Raw genomic sequence first — 20,870 nt, 5'->3', positions numbered from 1 at the left:
ATAGATAGATAGATAGATAGATAGATAGATAGATAGATATATAGATAGATAGATAGATAGATAGACAGAAAGACAGAAGATGGACAAACAGACAGACAGACAGATAGACAGAAGATGGATAGACAGATAGACAGACAGACAGACAGACAGACAGCTAGCTAGCTAGCTATCTATCTAGCTAGCTAGCTAGCTAGCTAGATAGATAGACAGACAGACAGACAGACAAGATGGACAAACAGACAGACAGATAGACAGAAGATGGACAGACAGATAGACATACAGATAGACAGACAGATAGACAGAAAGACAGAAGATGGACAAACAGATAGACAGCTAGATAGATAGACAGACAGACAGACAGACAGACAGATAGATAGATAGACAGATAGATAGATAGATAGATAGATAGACTATTTCTTGATATCGGAAAATGTATTTCAACATATTAGATTTGTTATTTTAAATAATGGAAATGGATTTGTGATATCAACAATTTGGAGGGGAATTAAATATATCTAAAAAAGGCTTTTCATCACATTACAGATATCAGAAATTAACATTGTCACTAGTGAAAACCAAATTACTGCTGTAATTCTTTTTTTGTGTGCATTTTTACTAGTTTTTATTATAAAGACTGTCACTGGACATTTGAACTAGTAACCGTGTAATTATTGATATATACCTATAAAAAAAAATTACTGGAAAGAAGCACTTCATGGAGGGCCAAATAACTCAAAAATAAATCATTAAATAATTATGTAAATATTTAAATAAATTATGAAATACATAATTAATTAGTTAAAAACACTATAAAACAATTAATAAATGAATAATTAAATTACTAAATAATCGATTATAATTGAAGCATTATCTTTCAGTTGATTTTTCATTTAAACATAAGCTTAATGTCTTTAATTTTTCTTAATTCTTAATCTTTATTTTCAGGGTTATGGTTATCGACGTGTCACTCAACGACAATGAGCGTCACCTTTCAAAGTCGGTGACCTCACAAAATCAACACCTAAATAATGTTAAGGTCATTTGCATTATTAATTTCGGCCAACATTTCGCTTACATTCTCTAAACAGGTCAAATTAAGGGATTGTCAATGCTTTAGTTACAGTCTCCAGTCAGCCTTGATCCCTCTCTGAGGCTTGATTAGCCTGATTAGGGGCCGGGTCTGTAGCATCACGACCCGCCCCCGCCCTCCGCCCTGTCACATATTCATATACTGCAAATGATTACAAGTCAGTTTGGCTTGCCATAGGTTACGTTTTCCAAGGAGATTGTCCCAATAGTAAGTGACTTCAATTCGCATTGCATGAAAGCTTTAGCGAATTAATGAATTGCAGGCACTATACTCTGTCATTTTATACAGCCTTCCATAATTTAATTCAGTTCATCATAGATGTGGTTGAGAGCAGCATTTAACATTAGAGTGACTGGATTAAAATATGAACTGTAAAAACTCATAAAGACTGCATTTAATGTTCAAGTCAATAATTACGCAGTTGACCGTATTCATCAGTAACCAATGAGCAGTCCATAATTTGATAATTGACATTTATACATTATTTTCTGCATCTAAGTTCTGTATCTAAGCAACAGTTCTGTTGAAGTAACTGACATGAACCACTTGTATTTTCACCCATGTGAAAATAATCTTATTTTGTGTTTTACCAATTTATTAATGGTTTATGCGAGCTATTTCATCAAGAATTTTGGGCACACATGTAAATATTTAAAGGTATCTGGATTATGCCAATCAGGCATGTTATCACGTGTGTGTGTGTGCATATATTATGATATTATTTTACACTAAAATAACTGTATATCGCATTGTAATTGTGAGTTATTTGTAATTAATATAATTATAAATAACTCACACTATTTTACAGTATGACATTATTACACTAATAGACAGGAAGAATAGGCAATCTCAAGGTGGCACAGCAACAATAATGGTTAAATATTGAGAAACAGATTCATATTTAAGTCCTTTTTTACTATAAATCCTGCCCATTAGGTGTCGATATGCACAAAGAAAGCGAATCGCCAAAAACAAAAGAAGAAGAATATGAAAGTGGGGATTCATAGTAAAAAAAGACTTATGAATTTAACCGCTGGAGTCGTGTAGATTACTTTTATGCTGCCTTCATGTGCTTTCTGGAGCTTCAAAGTTTTGGAACCCATTCACTTGCATTGTATGGACCTACAGAGCTAAAATATACTTCTGAAAATTTAATTTGTGTTCAGCAGAAGAAAGAAAGTCAAACACATCTAGGATGGCCTGAGGGTGAGTAAATGATGAGAGAATTTTCATTTTTGGGTGAACTATCCCTTTAAGACGTACTCACATAAAGGCAAATCCATCTTTAAATTGAAACAGAAAAGCAGCTCATGTTCTAAGTGACTAAGTACATTTGATTAATTGCCTCTTTACTGTGACACCATTGTATTTTTCAAACAGCTCCCCATGAGGTGCTTTACATCAACATTTAACTCCATTTGCTCACTTCCCTTTCAGAATGAATCTCCATCTGCTTAAACAATCACACTCTAAATCCACACACCACATCGCAAGAAAGCCACCTGTTTTATTTAAAAGGGTCTGAAGTGGATCACTTTTAAATAATAGAAAACCAATTAGTACACTGACATCTGGAAATCACATTTAAAATGTATTTCAGACTTTGCGTGCTGTGTGTTAACAGTTTTAACTCAACAAAGAGGTCTGTGGGTCCAGTAACATTGCGTTTTAACAGCCCGCATGGCTATGCAACCAGTACTAACCACATAAACAAGCATGGACCAACATGGAAATCCATACTGGTCTAAGAAGGTTGAGACAAGGGGGCGTGGCCGGGCCGTAAGAATGGACGCCTGGCGCTGAGTTACCACAATCAGACGGTAGGGGGATAAAGAGGAGACGGAGACGTCAGTTCAACAGAGAGAGAGAGTTGCATGCAGCCGATGGAACGTGTGCATTCTGAGTTGGTTTGAAGAAGCCAACAGTCAGAGAGACACACGGAGCTGTGTATGTGTGTTTGCCGGCATCTGTAAGCTGAAAAGCACTTTTATGTTGTGTCCACGTGAAACGTTTGTGTTATTAAAGTTTACGTAAATGGTTCACTTCCTCATTTCCATCCAACAATGAACCTTGTTAAACTGGTGCCGAAACCTGGGAGTTGGAGGAAGACGCGCCGTCAGAGAGCCCTCACTGCTGATGGAGGATCACGACGGCGAGGGAGTGCTCGACTTGGTGATGCTGGAGGAGTGTGCCAGCCGGTGGCTAAAAGGGATGGCTGAGGGGTCCAGTGCCATTGCCCGGCATCCATTGTTATGGCCTGGCCATGCCCTCCTCCTCGTCACAATGGTCTTTTTAGCAGGGGTATAGCATTTGTTCTCATCATTAACCTGAGTAACACTTCCATTTTATCTGGACACAGTCTTGCATTACATTATAAGCACTCAACAGAAGGACAAGGACATTTACTGCTGTCACAGAAAGGGTTCAAATATTGGTTAAATCACAAACAATAAACTGGAGTTTCCATAGTATCTGTAACCGGCAGCAGAATCAATCGCTAATGCTAGAATTAGCATTTCAGGTTGCTCTGCATCCACTATCAAATTGACTGATACTATCGTTGAGAGGGTTTAGGCATAATTTTGGTGGTGATTTTTAACAGTTGATGCGGTCTGACATATACAGTATTGGTCAATCTGACAGTTGGCATCTACAATGAATGTCAATCTTTGAATGTCTGTCACAAATTCTCCTGTTAGCTGCCGTGATTTTGAACCATGTGTACAATTTTTGTCAAAATATTTCCACGAAATGTTCCTGTATATATTTAACTGTTTTTGTGAATAAAGGTCATTCATCTCAAAATGACGCTGGAGGCAGGTGCTGTCATTCTTTTAGTATTGATTTTCCTCCAACAGTAGCCTCATTTGCCTATTTCTCTCTCATTTGTCAGTTTCTCTCTCATTTGTCAGGATGTGGTTGAATTTGTATCGCCGACTTTGTATCTCAAATCTGCCCTAGAGAGTGGCAGAAAATCTGTGCCACAGATAGAATACTCATACACCATGTTGCGCTTTGTACAATCTTTGGATTAACAATACTTTTTAACATTATGGTTGTAATTAAAAGCTTTTTTTGGACAATATTTGTTAGTGGGTCACATGTGTTTATGTTTTAGAGTTCACCCACTCAGACAGACTGTTTGTGAGAAACCTGAAATGCTAATGTTGACTCATTAAGTCAGCAATGATGTCATACATAGCATGCATTGTGTCCTCATAGCTTTTAACTGGGCCTTTTTTTTAAGACACTACAGGGCTTAAGAAGTGGCATATATTTTACAGTGAAAAAGAACAATCTTCATTCATTCTAATTCATCTAATTAATGATTGTATTGATTATTTTTCAGTTCTCTCAATAATATGTTTACTAAAATTCCTTTAAAGGATAGTTCACCAAAAATTTAAATACTCTCATCATTTACTCACCCTCATGCCATCCCAGATGTTTATGAATTTCTTTCTTCTGCAGAACACAAACCAAGATTTTTAAAAGAATATCTCAGCTCTGTTGATCCGTATGCAGGTGAATGATGGCCAGAACTGAAGCTCCAAAAAGCACATTAAGGCAGAATAAAAATAAACTATACCACCCTGGTGGTTTATTCCATGTCTTCTGAAGTGACCCAATCAGTTTTGGGTGAGAACAGACCAAAATGTTACTCCTTTTTCACTATAAATCTTGACATCAGCGGTCTCCTTGGTGACTGTGAATTCAAGCTCAATTACAGTTTCTAGTGCCATCTAGCACTCTGTATGTGCATCAAGCGCTAGGAAGCGTAATCAAGCTTGAAATCATGATCGTGCCAATAGGCTGCGATGGCAAGATGTACAGTGAAAAAGGAGTTACATTTACCCCAAAACCGATTATTACTTTTTATGCTGCCTTTGTGTGCTTTTTGGAGCTTCAAAGTTCTAGCCACAATTTACTTGCATTGCATGGACCTACAGAGCTGAAATCAGAGCAAAAAATCATTGTTTGTGTTCTACAGGAGAAAGAAAGTCACATCTAGGATGGTATGTAGGTGAATAAGTGATGAGAGTACTTTTATTTTTGGGTGAACTATTTCTTTAATGTGGCGTATTTCCAGGCAAAACAGGATATTTAAAGGAAACAAATGTAGGGCTTTAGATACATTTTGATAAAATATTATTAAGACAAACTGGTTTAATTTGGAGTAATATGTACTAATTAATCGTTCACAATTAGAACAGGATCATACAAAAAGGGGCAATTTTGATTTCATTTTGACTTTAACATTATTTTGCATTTAGGCACATTCCTCTCACTAGATCCCAGCATGTGAATTCAGCCACTGTTACGTGCTAAAACAGCCCGTTTGTGTCTGTACTCGCATCCTGTGGCCACATACAGTAAACACAGCAAAGTTTTAAATGTGGCACTCATATTAGACATCCCCTGAAATGACCCCGAGCGCTCTGTTACAGGCATGAATGTGTGCTCAATGAGGAAATATATCATCTTTACCTTCATCCCTAAAATGGACAGTATATACACATTTGACTATATAAAACTAAATGGTCAGAACTAATTCCAATTTTGAAAGATTTTATTACTACTGCAGCCAGTAGCATGTGTGATGACACACATTTACAATTGCAAAATGCATAAAAAAATGTAAAAGGGGAAGAAAAAATAAGAAGCCTATAAATAAAGTTGTTGTATTTTTGTAATACAGTTTTTGCAAAGTATCGTAACATTTCAAAAAGGTTAGACATGATTGTTAGTAAAAGTTTGAAAGATTATCAGCATAATTTCTGCATAAACTATGGTCATTATCCCCTGCTTATCCATAATAAGGCAGCCATTCATTACAGTGAAAATGACAGGCTGTGCGTGGGTTGCCACCCAACGATTTTTCATGATGACACAGTTTTCATGGTTTATAGTCTTGTTTTTGCTATCAGTTGCCACCATTGTTCTTTTTCTTGTGCTTTTCTTACTGCTTTTACGGTTTTCATGCCAAGATAACAGAACAGCATTTAAAAAGACATAAGGATACAATTTGACCCCAAATGACCTGTAATTTTCAGTTTTGCAGAGTAGACTTAAAATAGCGAAAGTACATTATTCAGTAGCGTGACAGTAGTTAAGCTGTTTTCAAAATAGCATAGCTTTTCCAGTAACAAGCTACTCATTTCCCCCAATAAATAGCGGTGTAGCATGACAAAACGTTACTTTGCTTTTTTTAATGTCAATTTGAATTGCGCACGCTGAGCGACCTGAGTTAATAACCAAACTGCCCTCTTCATATAGCATTTGAAAAACTATGATTCATTTGAGTGAATTGATCAGATTGTACAGCTCATGTTTGAATTATTTAATTAAAAAAGCTGGACGAGCAGAGGTAAAATGAATCGCACTCACCTAACACCCTCATCAGTGTTTGAGAGTCCAATTCTTTCTAGTGAATAGGTTTGTTTGGGTAGTTCATGTGTTTATATTAGGGCTGTCAATCGATTACAATTTTTAATCGAATTAATTACATGGTGTCCCGATTAATTAATCGCGATTAAATTGCATATACAAATATTTGCTGAGAAAGCCCCTCATATAACAATAATTCAATATATAAAGATTATACATATTAATATCAATATATAATTATACATAGTTATCTTTAAATATATATATAAAAAATAATAATAATAATAATTATATATATATATATATATATATATATATATATATATATATATATATATATATATATATAATAAAACAAATCTGATAATTAAAATGCATTACATTCTTGTGGCAGAAGAGTTCATCATTGATAAGACAATACAAATAGCGGCTTTAGAATACAATGTATTGTTTACTTCCATATTATTGATCATAAGTCAATCATTGGCACACAGTTCACAGTAATCCATTTCACAAGTGAATTTGTCAATCAGTTCAAGATTTATTATGAGGGCTTGTTTAAGGACCCGTCAATGTACACCTTGCGTGATAACCATAAAATGTTTTGGTCACTGTGTCAAGTTAAATATAGTTTAATAATCAATCTTTAAACACATCTTGAGATACCTTAGTTCACATTTGTGCTCCTTCGAGTGTTTTGAACACAAGAACGTAACGCATGTTTGTTTTCTTCACTGTAAACTGTACGTTGCTCATACAGCTGAAAGTTGACTTACTGCCCTCTGGAGTAAACAGGTGGTACTACAAGCTTGCATTTCTCAGGAATCTTCTTTATTATGGCAGTGCGATTAATTGCGTTAATTATTTTAACGCGTTACTTCTTGTCAAATGAATCGCAATGAATTAACATGTTAAATCGACGGCCCTAGTTTATACCAACCGATTAAAAAACACAGAGTGAGCTTCCCTAATGAATAAAATTGTAACTTGGAAAAAAAATCTCTAAATGTATATTTATTTATTTAGAGACCAAAAGAGTCACTTTTTTTTGAGAGAGAGATTTTTCCCAACTTGCAAGTTTTACTTAAAATTTTATTAAGCTCAGTTATTGTTTATAAAAATGTTTTTAACAATAATTGGTAGTTGAGTAGTAAAATAGCTTAAACTGTTCAAGTTTCATGCTGTACACAGTTCTGATTAAGTTGACGCATTCAAAAACCCTCTGTTATTGTTCCAGAAAAACATGGCTTGATTAAATAATAAATTATATGAAATGATAGTTAGGTTATATTTATTAAAAAAAAAAAAAGATACTGGCCCCTTAAATAGTTTGAATGTACTTTTTGTAACTTAAATGGGTAGCTAGCTTATTTTTCAAAAGAGTAGCTTAATTATAGTTCATCTACTTATAAAGAGCTTGCCAAGCGACAGTTTCCAAGTAGCTTCCCCAACACTGGTCATGCCTAATGGGGGTGATATATGGATGTGGAGGTGTTCAGCTTATTGATATAACAGCCTTTTGTATATGTCAAATGAGTTGTCTTAATTTCAAATCATGTGAACAGATGTTGTCTGCCAGCTGCTGCTTTGAACATTGTCTTTGTGTAAACCTGTGACTTCCATATGGCCAAAAGAAGCAATCAAATTCACATTCATAATCAGTCAGAATCAGAGTAAAGTTTAACAAAAAAGCCAATTTGACTTGGTGAGGGCTGCTAAGCTCAAAATAAACGGTTTTAATGCAATCAAAGCAGTCTGCATAACATCTGGTGGTAGTAGAGCTGGCCAAAAAATACATTGGTGGTATTGCATGATACTGATCAAAGACTACATCACCGGTTAATGATTAGTGCTTGAGACGTGTAGATTTATGGTTGTTCTTTGCAATGAAATGTGTATTTTTTAAAGTTCACACACACTTCTGGAAGACTGTCAGGTTCTCCTAAACTTAGTTTCTTTATGAAGGAAGTGGGTTTGGGAAGTTACTGCAACATTCTTTTCGGTACAAGACATTCGAATTCCTAGATTTGTGGGATCTGTAACCACAAATATTATTTTGTTAGCAGTTTTATAAGGACTACATTATATTTGAAAGAATCAAAGGAATAGTTTGCTCAGAAATCATTTAGACAGCCCTATGTTGTTCCAAACCCATATTACACATTTTCAGGGCCATCTCTATTTTTTTTTAATCATAAAACGTCTTATTTTTTATCAGTTATGTACAACTGTGCTTTAGTGCCATGTAAAAAATAAATAAATCTAAGATTTAGAGAATAAGTTGTAACATTATGAGAATAAAATCGTAATATTTTGAGAATGAGTCTTAAGGAAAGTTTCAAAGTGATGTGGTGGACAACAATAAAGTGGAGCGTCTGCCATTGGTAAATCAAAGAGATAGTCCCGCCCCCCAACTCTCACCGTTGGTTGAGTAACGTTGTTGGGGCGGGTCTAAGCGGGTTGCTGAAAACAAAGATATTTTCATAGTGCTAAAGAAAGTGCTTACAGCTTTTGAGAAAATGAACCCATGAATGGCTTACTTATATTATATTGGGGCGGCTGTGGCTCAGGTAGTAGAGCAGGTTGTCCACTAAACGCAGGGTTGGTGGTTTGATTCCCAGCCTGCACGACTCCACATGCCGAAGTGTCCTTGGGCAAGACACTGAACCCCAATTTGCTCCTAATGGCAGGCTAGCGCCTTGAATGGCAGCTCTTCCATCATTTGTGTGTGAACAGGTGAATGAGATGCAATGTAAAGTACCCGCTAAGGTTAAAGAGGTGCTATGTAAGTGCAGACCATTTACCATATTATATTTAAAACATTCTTTAAACAGTTCTGAAAACAATAGGCAAAAAAATTAATATTATCAAGAATAATTTTTTTGAGTGAAGATTCTGATATGTGACGTTTTAGTTTGTAAATACAATGGAGCGGATTCTGAGACCACCAAATTCGAATCCTTTAGTTTTAGGGGTCAAACCCAAAAGACAATATATGATGAGCAGAATTGAAGTTTAGGATCAGTTGATGAACAATGACATGTGTTTATGTGTCGTTTGTCAGGAGATTTTAGCTAATGACAGCATCCTGCTAAACTCCGAGCATAGACAATAAGCATGCTGAGGTAGCGGGAAAACCTCCTGAGTTTTTCCGAAGAAACTTCATATCACATTGCGCTGTGTATTGCCAAGGCTGGCGAAGCACATAACATCAGAGAGACATTGATTCTGCCGGCAGCGAAAGATATGTGTTCCTTGATGGTAGGAGAGGCAGCGGCTTCTAAACAGTTCTATCGTTCTGTTGTTTTTCATTCTAAACATTTCATTTAATTTAATGTCACCTGTTACCAACAGCTGGCACTTTTTTCCATAAAATTAACAGGAGTTTTTTACAGCTTACATTTATGGTTGCTTTTTGGCCCTTTTAGTAGCTTGTCATTCGTGGTCACTATTAACTGTCACTGTTTGGAAAAGATTCTTCTTTTGGGGGGCCTGGTTAGCTCAGCGAGTATTGATGGTGACTACCACCCCTGGAGTTGCGAGTTCAAATCCAGGGGGTGCTGAGTGACTCCAGCCAGGTCTCCTAAGCAACCAAATTGGCCCGGTTGCTAGGGAGGGTAGAGTCACACGGGGTAACCTCCTTGTGCTCGCAATTAGTGGTTCTCGCTCTTAATGGGGCACTTGGTAAGTTGTGCATGGATTGCGGAGAATAGCATGAGCCTCCACATACTGTGAGTCTGCGCGGTGTCATGCACAGCGAGCTACGTGATAAGATGCACAGTCTCGGAAGAGGAGACAACTGAGACTTGTCCTCTGCCACCTGTATTGAGGTGAGTAACTGCGCCATCACGAGGACCTAGTAAGCAGTGGGAATTGGGCATGCCGATAAGGGGATAAAATAAAAATAAATAATAATAAAAAAAATTGTCTTTTGTGTTCCACAGGGAAAAATAATAACACACAGGTGATTGGGTGAACTTGGGTCAAATATTCCTGAAGGGATGCAGCTTTTCTGAAATGAAGAGGAGTTGAAGAAAACTTTTAATGATCTGGTTTAGTCCTCTCAGCATTTAGGAAGTGTCATGGAAGAGTTATGCCACAGTGGCAGTTGTGGATGCAAAAAAAAAGCAAAATGTGGTTTTGCCAGGCAGAGCTTTGCCACACCCAGACAGCCACAATGAGTGACTCGGCACGAGACTTTTCAGGTGAAAGACACTATAATTTCCCCTAAAACAACTTTTATATCCTTCATTTGCATGCCATATGATCATTGCAAAGTGTCAATGTATGAAAGCACAATCTGAGCTCTGAACTGCAACACAGCTACAAATCCAGTAACCTTGAGGTCATGTGGTAAAGCGTTTGCCATTTTATTCAGGGTCTTCCATTAAATGGGAAATATATCTATGTATTTTCAGTCTGAGAGTCTGTCATTACTTGCAAAGTTCACAAGGGTTGCACCATTTCGGAAAATGACATGCTTGTGGTTTAGCATCATTGCATATTCACAGCCCTCTGTGGTGCACCAACAAATGAAACAAGGATCTTAAAGAACAAAGAGCAAGCGAATACCTAGGTCTGTGGGAAGCGCTGTGAATTCAGCACAGAGAGGACATGGTTCGGCCAAAACTAGCCTGTTTTGGTGTTTTCTGACCATGTCCAAAGTGTGGCTTTGTGCTGTCTAGAGGTTTGGTTGCTCAGTTCTTTCCATGGCCTTGCGTTTAGCCATGCTGAGCCAAGCTATCTGATTCACAGGAGTCTAAAAATGACCATTCATAATAGGGATGGGTCATGATGGATGATATTGTTTTTTTGGCAACATAAGGACATTATGCGCATAGTGTTCTGATGACAAAATTTGCATTGCGCACACTGTGCGTGAGGCGTACTCGCACATAGAAAACTTCTATCTTTTGGCCTTGAGTGCTTGACCGTGTGCATGTGGGAAAAAAAGTTTACCCTAGACTTTAATGGTGACAGAATTGTAATTTTTTGGTAAACCAACCCTTACATAGATCCTTGTAATATGGGGAGCACCGGTAGGGTGTAAACACTGGCAGCTCCCCTCTCCCTCCATACAGGAATATAGGGAGAACCTTACCTAACCCTTTCCATAACCTTAACCGTTAGTGGAAGTGACGGCCCCTTTTGGAGTTGGTGCAGCCCCCTTTTGGAGTAACCACGCTCATTTTGGAGTAAGCCCGCCCTCTTTTGGAGATTCCACCCCCATTTGGAGGTCTCCGGCCTGCAGCTATATCTGCTTAGCTGGTCGGGGAACATCTTCAAGCTGATGCTGGAGTTGGACAGCTGGTTTGGGTTCATGGCAGGGTCTGGGGCTGAGGTTTTGGAGAGGATGTGCTGGGAGCGCAGCTGGCGGGCGATTGGATTGCAGAGGAGCCATCTGCCTTTTCGTATTTTTAACCTTGCTTCATTCCATGGCAAGTGGCATCGCTCACATCCTGAGGCTGCTGTGCACTAAGCAGACATTGTTGTTTCATTAACAATTACTTTAATACTTTTGATGAAGAAATATTTGGAAATAAGATGCAATTCTTGTTGGATTTACAGGTCTTAGCAGCCTGTTACCAAATGATGAGATGATTTTATATTTAACAGAACAGATTCTTGCAAAAGATGCATCTACAAAGACTTTTTTATTCATTCATTTTTATAAAATATCACTAATTACAATAAAATTCATAATGTGTATCTAGTACCATCTAGTACTCTGATTTAAGGCTCACGACTTGCACATGGTGAAACGTTTTTTATTCAGAAAAAAGAACCGGCTGATAAAATTAATTTGTTTGAAATGTAGTGTTTTATTTGTATTTAGTGTCTTTTGTTTAGGAATGAGACAACACTGGTAGCACTGTTTATTCAAAAGAACTGGCTTATAAGAGTAACTTGATTGGGAATCGAGCTCCATTTGTTGTGGATGTTTTGCATTATAGATGTTAAAGAACCAGTTCATAAGAGTAGTTCATTCAGAAATCGGGCTCCATTGGTTGCGCATGTTTCTAGCTATAGATTCAAAAGAACCGACTCATTAGAGTCATTTGTTCTTGAATCTGGCATCATTGGTTGAGCATGTTGCATGCTTTAGATTCAAAAGAACCGGATCGAAGAGTCATTCGTTCGGGAATCGGGAGTTCAGACTACACTGGTGGCACTGTATGTTTTGCGCTGTAGATTCAAAAGAATCTGTTTCAAACAGAAAACTCACTGATCAAATACTAGATCCTCTGTGTGGGTGTTTTCTCCACCAAGTGTCTATATAATTAATTCACATGCAAATTGGTCATAATGTCATCACCCCACATAAATCAGGCTCAGCCCACAGGTGTTCGCTTATAGTTTTAGTGAGTCCGTAAGCAGTTCACTGTTTTTCATTATTTGTGTATATGTGGGGGAAGTCTTAACCGAAAGTATTTACACTTATGGTCTCCATGCATGCTCATTGGTGGCCATGTGCAGGGCTCTGAGGATAGACTGGTAGACCACTGGGCACCTCTAAATCACTGGAGCTCAGAGACCAGGCTTTCATAGGCAATCAACAATGTTTATTGTTAAAGGAGCGAGCGAATGCTCAGCAGTATTGTGGAGTAAACAAATACACCACAGTCCCGGTAGGGTGTAAACACTGGCAATCCCCCTCTCCCTCCATACAGGAAGCAGCTCTTTCTACAAAGTTGCTTTCATCAATGCTCATTTATACATGTTTTTTATCTGCATTGATGTTGATCTAAATTAATAATCTAGAGATGAGGAACACACACAAATAAGGGTTATTTATTGGCAAATCATCCTTGATTGGCAGCACTGAAATACACTGCAGAAAACAACTAAAGACAAACCTTCATTTACGCACACATTGTACAGTAGTGGAGTTTATATCAGTGCCTGAGTTTTTGAGGTAATAGTTTGATTGGTTGTTTTTGCCATTTTAAGCAGATTAGTAAAGCTGTTTTAAATATGTAATGCTATTTTTAATATCAGCTCCTGTTTTTTTTTTTTTTACCTCTGTGTTGGTGTCCTGTTGACAAATGTGAGGTGGCTCAGTGGTTAAGGCTTTGGGTTACTGATTGAAAGGTTGGGGGTTCAAGCCCCAGCACTGCCAAGATCACTGTTGGGCCCTTGACCCTATCTGCTCCAGGGGTGCTGTTTCATGGCTTGACCCCAGCTTAGTTGAGATATGTGAAAACAACTGCATTGGCTCTGTACCTGCACAATGACAATAAAGTTGAATCTCTTAATAATACTTATATCATATTAATATATACTTTAATATATTAATACTGCTCTGTAAGTGCTGGGTCTGTACGAATCACCTACTGACAGCTCTGTCCCACTTTTAAAATGACTGCTTTGCCGCTGAAATCAGGATATCCTAAATAATCAACTTCAAAAGACAGACATATAGACTATAGACATAGTTCATCCAAAAATAAAAATTCTGTTCTAAACCTGTACAGTTTTATTTCATTCATGGAAAGATGGTAAAAGGTTCCCCTCAGTCACTTTTCACTTACAATATATTGCGTATTTTTCCATACAATAAAAGTTAATTACTTTATTCCCTAACCTTAAGTATAAGCAATTGTAACAGTAATGTTTGTATAAGCAAGCACCACTAATTATTTCATTTAAATCAGAAATGTATTAGAAAGATTTCCACATAAATTTGTGTTTTATTTCTTTCATTGTAACAAAAAAAGTGTTTGATACATTTTTGACATTAATAAATAAAAATAAACATAATTGACACTCATATATAAATAGTTTAGTCACTCTGCCATTTCAAATATTCATTTCATAATTTGTAATGGCAGGTTTCCTATACAATCTGGCATGGACTTCATTTGAGAACATCCAATTACGATGATTTATGAATGTTTCTTAATAAAAGCATGTTTAAGATCTCCTGCCCTCATCTCCTCTCAAAGGCCCGATGTGGCGCCAACTGCCACAAGCACCAGATGTGTTTCTTTCTTCTCTCCACACTGTACCCCCTTCTGTATGTTGTCCAGGTGCGGACAAAAGCACCACCATATTTCCACCACGCCACTACATCTCAAAAACACGCGTGTGTGGTTTCCAAAGAAATATTTATCAGTATCGCCCATAAAAATGAACACACACACTCTCTCCGTGGGTTGTTACAGCTCTAATGTGTGTGTGGTTCCCTTAACCCATGTGCTGTGTTAAAATGTTTTACCTAATTTGGTAAATCCTAAATGACTGGCCTTTTCAAAAATGCTTATAAATCTCTTTATGCTATATTATTACCAAATATTGGATTAGATCTTTTTGTCAACTTGTTTTCTTTCAATTAGCACAGGTTTTGACAGACACAGTACTGTATGTGAACACCAACATGTAAGAAAGCAAAGTAATACTCAAAGAGTTTGTGCATGTACATGAGCATGTGTGTGTGTATGTGCACGTGCACGTGCACCCATACCTATATCTGATAACATAGGTATGGGTGAAAAACAGATCAATATTTAAGTCCTTTTTCCTTCACTTTCTCCTTCTTCTGGTTTTGGTGATTCATATTATTATATTCATGCATACTGCCCCCTTGATCTGTTTCTCATACACATCTATCATATTGTGTCTGAACACATAGATTTAACCTCTGGGGTCATATGGATTGCTTTTATGCTCCCTTTATGTGGATTCTGGAGCTTCAAAATTTTGCCATCCATTCACTTGCATTGAATGTACCAAACAGAGCTGAAATATTCTTCTAAAAAACTTAATTTGTGTTCTGCAGAAGAAAGAAAGTCATACACATATGGGATGGCAGGAGGGTGAGTAAATCATGAGATCATTTTCATTTTTGGGTGAACAATCCCTTTAAATGGTCCTTAATGGCCCTAAAAATAAACGTCATTTTCTTTATGCAAAATATAATTTCTTATGTTTATAATCTCTACTGAATTGTAACTTAGTCATGTTTTCAGTGAGGCAGTGTGTGTTAGTTTAACATAGAAGGCCATTGAACACAGAGAGTTTCATACAAACAGGAAAACTTTCTTGTACTACTAAAGAAGCACTTTTACTCCTGCATTACCATAAACAAACATCCTGACCACCGTTATGAAATAACTTGCATTTAATTCTTGTTGGCATTTTCTGGTGCTTTGATACCACAGAAAGCCCAACTGTACATTAAATTATAAATTATGTGTTGTATCATTCTGGGGTTTGCCTAAAAATCCCTAGTGATTTAAAAACAGAAACAGTGGTAGATCTTTTCTGCAGCCAGCATACAACACATGCCGTGTTTAATGGAACCCAGATGGCCATTAGGTCTAATAACCAAGCGGTCATCCCCACTGGGGCTCACAGGAAAAGGAGTGGGGCTGAATGTCCCAGGGTCTGACGATGGCAGGTCTGTGGGTAGAGGAAGTGGGCAGGAGGAAAGACTACATGCGTGTTGTGGGCCGGCAACTGCAACCAGTCAAGAGGACCGTCCATGTGAGGGAGACACACACACAACACTGGAAAAGATTCAGGCTCTTGTATAAATAGGAACGGTTGACCATGAACAATTTCAATACTTAAGTCAAAAAGCCAAAGAAATTTTTAAGCTGCTGAAGAGTGTTCAAGATTCAAGAGCTTTCCTCTTTCACAAGTGTAATGTGACAGGATATATAGGTTTATTTTGTGAGCTAATGAGCTAAAAGGTGAGTTATTGAACATGTCTTCTAGCTGAAGAAAAAAACAACAACTCAAAACAGCACAAGATGGTTGACTGGCCTTAACTGGTCTACTGGCCAGGTCAAGCTGGTCTGTTTGCTAGTTTCAAAGGGGTTTAAGGCTTCGCTAGTTCGCTTACAAATAATGATGAAATGCAGTGACGTTTTTGTTCTGTCAATGTGTTCGTTTGTGACAACTCTCCTGTTTGCGCACATCTCTGAAATTCTTGACCTAGGAGAACTCGGCTGGTCAAAGAGCATTGATGATTGGTTAAAACTAATCGTAGGTGTGGTTTGGACGTAACGCTTTTTTATTACAATTGCGTGTGCCAGCTGAGGAGTTGTTAACTAGTTACTGTCGTTAAAATGGTTAACTTTGAAGCCCGTCTCTCAGAGATTGTGCTAAAGTATACTTTTTTACATGGTTTGCAACACAAACTCTACAAAGACTGCCCGACCAAGACAAATGAATAGAGAGAGATTGGAGATTTTTAAAGCCGTGACAAGTTTAATAAAGCAAAGAAGTGGCACAACGCTAAAAGTGGTGGTCCAAGTAGAGAAAACCCTGCATTATTGACTTTACTTGTGGCTGGAACAGTACGTTAAACACAGTGACAGTTGGCTAACCAGTTTAATCAACTAAACACCAGCTTGGTCAGGCTGAAGACCAGCCTACCAACTAAGACCATCTTGGCCAGGCTGGGAGACCATTCTAAACCAGCTAAGACCAGCAAACCAGCTGGAACAGACAAGTTTTGAGAATTTGGCTGGGAGATCAGCTTAAACCAGCTTGGCCAGGCTGGGAGACCAGCTTAAACAACTATCTTGGCGAGGCTGGGAGAGAAGCTAGATCAGCCTAAATTACCTAAGACCAACAAACCAGCTGGAGCGAACAAATTTTTTGAACTTTCCAACTGGTCAGGCTGATAGACAAGCTGAAACCATTTAAGAGAAGCCTGGTCATGCTGGGAGAAAGGCTAGAACAGCCTAAACCAGCTAAGACTAGTTTAAACAGTTGTTTGTGCTTTACATGAAGTAAAAGCAGGTATTTTCAAAGCACTGTAAAAATTATTTGATTGCAGAATAGGGGAATACAGGATATACTTCTTACCTCTTCGAAGTTATTTGAAAACACCAGATTACCCGTCTGTTCTTAACATCACTAAAATAGTTTGCAAACATCTGAACCCAAACCTCAAACCACCACACCAACATCTTATCTTGTCCAAACAAATAAGTGTCACTTGTAACTTTCCCCAAAAGTCAACCACCTGAAATAACAGTAGGTAGTCTGGCCAGACTTGTGGTGTATAATATGGATTTTGAGGGCACAACCACAGTAATACCTTGGCCAAAATAAGAAATGCAGCGTGCTGGGCAACTCTACACTAAAGTCTGGTCACTTGAATTGAGTGCCCTTATAAAAATGTACAATGGCTGTGCTTTACCATGGTACAGTAATGGTATCAGATGGTAATGCCATGGTAATTCAATATACTACGGTTCTGAATGATTACCATATTCAGATACCAGGGTCTTTACATGACACTTCAAAGAATGTCACAGAATTGCCAAGGTACATGTCTGAAGAAAAAAAAACATGGCAATACTTTCTTGTTGGTGTAAGGTGCAGAAAACCAAAATCAGTTGATCATATTTTGATTATGTCAGGACATAAAGTAAATAGACCTTATACAGAGTAGTGCCATATTTAATTTTAGGCTGCGAGGTATATACTTAGAATATCTTCATGACATGCACTGTAAAAAGCTGTATAATGCCCTGAGATCAACCTAATTTTCACCTCAGTTTTTTTGTCTACTGATATTTAAAGTTTTTTTTTTTTTTTCAATATTACATAAGCTTAACCATCAACGGCAATAGAGCTGTTCAGATTGTAGTCCAAAGCTCAGATTCCCTCTAAAGTTTTCCATGCATTTTTATAATGGTAGTTTTGGCAGCCCTCACCTGAATACTGAACTCTGTCACTTCCTGTTTCCTGCAACATCAGTTCCTGCATGTCACTTCCTGTTTATCATGTATATAAGCCATGCACATTCAATTAACACTGCGCAGTATTGTTTACCTGCCTTACCAAACATTTACCTGTTATCTCGTTCTGCTTCATGTTATGATCTTCATTCTTGGATTACCCCTTTTGTATTGTCTGCCTTATTGGATTGATTACCTGTTGCCAACCTCTGCCTGAATTACCTTCTACGCTTGTGATTACTGATTTGGGTGTGTTCATTAAACTCTTCTGCAAAATGGATTCTAACCCAACCTCAGTCTGAGTTCATTACAGTCTGTGGTATACATTACTTATTGATATTTGAAGGTTTTGATCTACAACATAAATACATAAATACCCACAGTCTAACCCCAAACGTAAATTTTGAAAACTACGGTTAAAAGTATTATTATTTTTATTTATTTTTTATTTTAAGTATGTTGCAAACCAGTTGCTAGATATGAACTACAGCAGTTTTATGTTTCGTCAGACAAGTTCACTCATACGCTTGTGGTATTTGTAGTCCTTATCTAGCAACTCGTTAGCAACATACATTTTTTATATCAAAGATATCAAATCACTTACTAATCTTTTCTCTGCAAAGTTATATCCAATTTTGTAGCTTTGTTGCCATGACAACGTAATGCTATAAACCCTCAAATGACTGTTAAAAAATGTAAACAACTTTACAGCTCAAATGATACACAATGTTTGACAGAATAATTAATATAAGTGCATTCATAAATTTATCTGCTTCACATTTCTGCCTTTTAAACCCTTAAAAAATTTTATTAATTCACTTCCATTATGCCTCTGTAACCTTGATTTTCTCTTTTTTTAAAGAAAAGGAGGAACGAGTCTTAATTTTTGTGGTAATCAACATTATGCCACAAATGCTGAGCTCAACTTGTACTGAACCCAGGAATATTCCTTTAAGTAATGTTTACCACATACCTTATTTTACTTAAAAATTGGAAAACCTCAATATAAAAACCTACACGAAATTCCTGAGGGATTTTCCAACTTCACGGCTGAACCACTCTATTTAAAGGTGCTGTAAGCGATTTTAGCTGTTCTGGAACTTCCACGAGAATGAGCCTTTGAATTAGACAGTCCCCCTCTTTCCAGAACACAGCCCTGCAAAAACAACAGTTGAGACCTTCACCGATCAGAGAGCAGTAGTGCGTCTTCTCTCACGGTTGTCAAACACAATAGTAGCAAAATGGCGCTGCAGGCTAACAACTGTTATGCATCTGAATATGGCTTCAATGAATGAATGATCCATCTCAATTACTACACTATGAGAAAATGATTTACAGACAGAAATCACATCAAAATATTCTTATTGGCTAATCAAAAACTGTGTCCGTGACCGCCGGTCTCATTTTTGTTTGCCGTGTTTACACATTCTAGTGCTGTCACAGAGACCGGCGAGATATCTCAGGACACATATGAGATATGACACTATATGACACTAGCTACGTTTACATGGACACTTTTTTTTTTAATCGGAATGAAATCAATCCGATCGATGATTCCGAATGTACCATTATATGAATGCTAAAACAAGTGATTGGGTTGATGTGTGCATTTATATTGCATACACTACACGATTATACAGCATATGTTTATACCTCATTTATATTTGCATGATTTTGGAGCGAGCCTTTGTAGACGCGGTTCATATTCACGTGCTCTCAATACAGCTGAAGAGGCAGTCGCACTAGACTTTGTGCATGTGAGGTTTTTTCGGACAACGGATCGAACGAGGATATGATGTCACGTGAGGGCTTCTGGTTTAAATAAACAATACATCAAAAATAAAAACTAAAATAAAAAAGATTGAAATATACCATTTACTTACTATCCAGCAACAATAAAAAACATATAGCTTTTAAATATTAAAGGTCAGTAGAGTGAGACATTCCGATATTCTATTGTTCACACGTCTTCTCAGAGTCCTGCTTTCCCTCGTTGTCATGACACCATTACTGTGTCAAATATGGACATGCGCACAATATCCCAGTTTCAGAAAGCAATCTGATCAAACGTTTACATGGCAAATATTTTCTGCTCGAATGGATTATATAAGATTTACACCACCCCTTACAATCCGAATTTAGTTTACATCAGATTTGGCCAATTCATTCCAACTGACGTGGTTACATGAGACTTTTTTTATTCAGACTGTGCTACTAGTCCGATCACAAACAGATCACTAGGGTCCATGTAAACACACCTACTGTGAATGACGCAATCAAGTTGGTCTCCCTTCACCCTCAAACAAATAATATATTTGCATTTATCAGAGTATCTCACTATAAACATAAACTATATTGTTGAAATATATATCGAAATAGCCTTCATACAATGCCACAATGTTGTACAGGACACTTTTGGACATGTTTAAATGGACATTCACTCCTGCAAAAAAAAAAAAAAAAAAACATCAGGGAATTCAGACAGCAGCAGTGATCACCTGCTTCAGAGGATGGTTTTTCCATACACTGAATCCAATTAATCAACTTGGCAGTATATCCTGGTGAACAGATTTCATGGTCTGCTACAGTAGTTATCTGCTGAAATGAGCTACTAACCCTCATTTACTGAGGATCCTCACAGAAGGTGTAGAACTGAACATCTGCCGTCTTGATAAAGAGGGAAGATAGAGGCC

The sequence above is a fragment of the Xyrauchen texanus genome, chromosome 43, assembly GCF_025860055.1.
Source record: "Xyrauchen texanus isolate HMW12.3.18 chromosome 43, RBS_HiC_50CHRs, whole genome shotgun sequence".
Taxonomy (NCBI): Eukaryota; Metazoa; Chordata; class Actinopteri; order Cypriniformes; family Catostomidae; genus Xyrauchen; species Xyrauchen texanus.
The sequence above is the reverse complement of the archived record's forward strand: the minus strand, read 5'-3'. Positions refer to the sequence as shown.